Below are 2,396 nucleotides of genomic sequence, written 5' to 3'. Positions count from 1 at the left end.
TTAAACTTCAGCAATACACAGGGAAACAATGCATACAAAGGCAAGTACAGAGACAAATACAACAAAGAATACATCATACCTAGGCACACAAGTACAAGTCCAATTTACATATAGCAAAATACATCAAAATACAGGAACAACTGCAAAGACAGAACAATATAATGTATTACAAGGAAAATACATATTGACACAATATAACCGTGTCTCCATTTCAGAAAAGTCCACAACACTTTTATTGTTATGACGCACCCGGAACAAAAACGGCGCAAAACGCTCCGCCGACGTGCACGCCCCCTTCGCGTTACGCACAAACTCACATTCACGGCAACTCGCTCCAGAGACTCCCAAAAAATCCTCCTGCCTGATGAAAACCCCCCCTGAAAGGCAAAGGCCATACACACAAGGTTGGAACTGCTCCACACACACACACACACACACAGCTGCAGACACAAGCACACACAAACTCTCACAGACAGACACAGACAGTCACACTCTCACACATTCTTCTGCTGACACGCTGGCTGCCACCCTTACGTGAAACGCTGCACTGAAGAATATGCTTAAACGCTTCTTCTGACCGCAGGACCTCCATGTCAAATGGTAGATTCCAGGAAATTCTGTAGGGACCCGGGGACCTACGAGACAAGGGGAGGCGGTCAGTGACTGACTATCTGAGAGCTAGGAGCTATACCAACTCTGGGCCCATCAGTGTTGTACCCCAAACCCCATAGAGAACAGATGAACGGCAAAGCTTTATAACTGCTCTACCTGAGCGTGACTACGTGCCCGGGCAAGGCAGCTCCGATCACAATTGCCACAACAGAGGTGCATACAACATAAGCCATCGTAGGTACATACAGTATAAGCACAAACAACATAAGGCAACGTAGGTACATACAGTATAAGCACAAACAATATAAGACAACATAGGTACATACAGTATAAGCACAAACAACATAAGCCAACGTAGGTACATACAGTATAAGCACAAACAATATAAGACAACATAGGTACATACAGTACAAGCACAAACAACATAAGCCAACATAGGTAGGCGCAACATACGCACATACAATAGAAGCCGACACAGGTAGGTGCAACATAAGTGCATACAATGTAAGCCGACAGAGATACAAGATAAGTGAGGACTTGATATAATTCTCCAGAAGACTAATTTTTGAGCCCTATATCCTTTGAGAAGGCAGATGCTACGGAACTACTGTGGTCAGGTGATGAAGGGCTAATAAGATCCGTACGGAAGTCCAAGAGAAGGGCTACCAAAACTGAGAATGAAGATGGATGAGAACATCTCATGTACATCGTCCGGTCCCAAAAAGTAAATATGTAAAGATGCCAGAATAACTGATATCCAGGAAGGTACGTGAGCAAAATATGGCCGATACGGCACAAAATGATGTTGCTAAAGCATGGAGATGTAACAAAGGCCTAAGACACAGACAACGTGACACGGACACAGACAACGTGACACAGACAACGTGACACAGACACACATGGAAACTGCCTGGCAATTTCACCTTATGGACCCAAGATTCCTGGCCCAAGATGAGCCATGGGCTGATGATGCCAAAGAAAAGAAAGCCCTAGGGCAGTAGCACTTGATGATGACATGCAACGCCTTTCAAGATGTTAGTGCCAAAGCACTTAAGAGAAAGCCTAAGAAGCTCAGTAGGCCTAGAGAAGGAAGAAATGACTACAGGGTGACTGTAGCTATAGCTCCAGACATGAAGGCGGGCTCCTATGGTGAAAAGATCCACGACAACGTCAAGAGTCAAAGAAGGCCGCCAATGCGAACGTCACGAGAACGCGGAGAGGGATCGGAACTGCCCTGCCCAGCGAAGACTCTGGGGGGGCTGAGGAGAAACCCTCTCCCTTTGCTCCCGAGGGGCCCATCCCACTATGGGCCTCTTCTCCAAGCTAACATCAAATAGCCTCCTGTGATAGTGAAGGTTTTTCCCCCATCTCCCACCTACTGGCCCCAGCACTTAGCTTTTGCAAGACAACCGGATGGAATCCCATGTCAGTTGGATGTGAACGGCGAGATGTTCTGTACATCCGCTTCGGTGCTGCCGTTTCCAAACTTCAGCTACGCTCCTCCTCAGGGTACCTAAGACAAAACAGAAAATGCAACTAGTGCCCACGAAAAGAGGAATCCCTGAAACTCCGACACACCGCTGCCCCAGCTCACCTGAAGTCTCAATTTGACTCCACAGGCTGCCTGGAGGATACCTGAAAAACAAAAAGGTACACACTTAGCATGCTGCTGCATAAGAGTCACCTGTGAGTCACCGTGCCAAAATGCCAACTCACCCGCTCGCCTCTGTTCCTTCACACAGCTAGGGCAGCGACAGCACCTGCAAAAAAACAAAGCAAAAAAA

The 2,396-nt window shown here is 47.0% G+C and overlaps 1 long non-coding RNA gene across 1 annotated transcript; it reads right to left on the bottom strand.

Annotated features, from left to right (window-relative positions):
• Positions 1 to 207: 207 nt before the first annotated feature.
• On the bottom strand, positions 208 to 909 carry LOC146763322 (uncharacterized). The gene is made up of 2 exons (XR_014952055.1): positions 535 to 909; positions 208 to 377 (listed from the first exon to the last, which is right to left on the bottom strand). It is a non-coding gene; the product is annotated as an uncharacterized LOC146763322 (long non-coding RNA).
• Positions 910 to 2,396: the final 1,487 nt, after the last annotated feature.

This window comes from Lonchura striata, chromosome 1A, assembly GCF_050655825.1.
Source record: "Lonchura striata isolate lonStrDom1 chromosome 1A, ASM5065582v1, whole genome shotgun sequence".
In the NCBI taxonomy this organism is placed as follows: Eukaryota; Metazoa; Chordata; class Aves; order Passeriformes; family Estrildidae; genus Lonchura; species Lonchura striata.
Note: the sequence above shows the minus strand (reverse complement) of the source record. Positions and strands in the feature narration are given on the sequence as shown.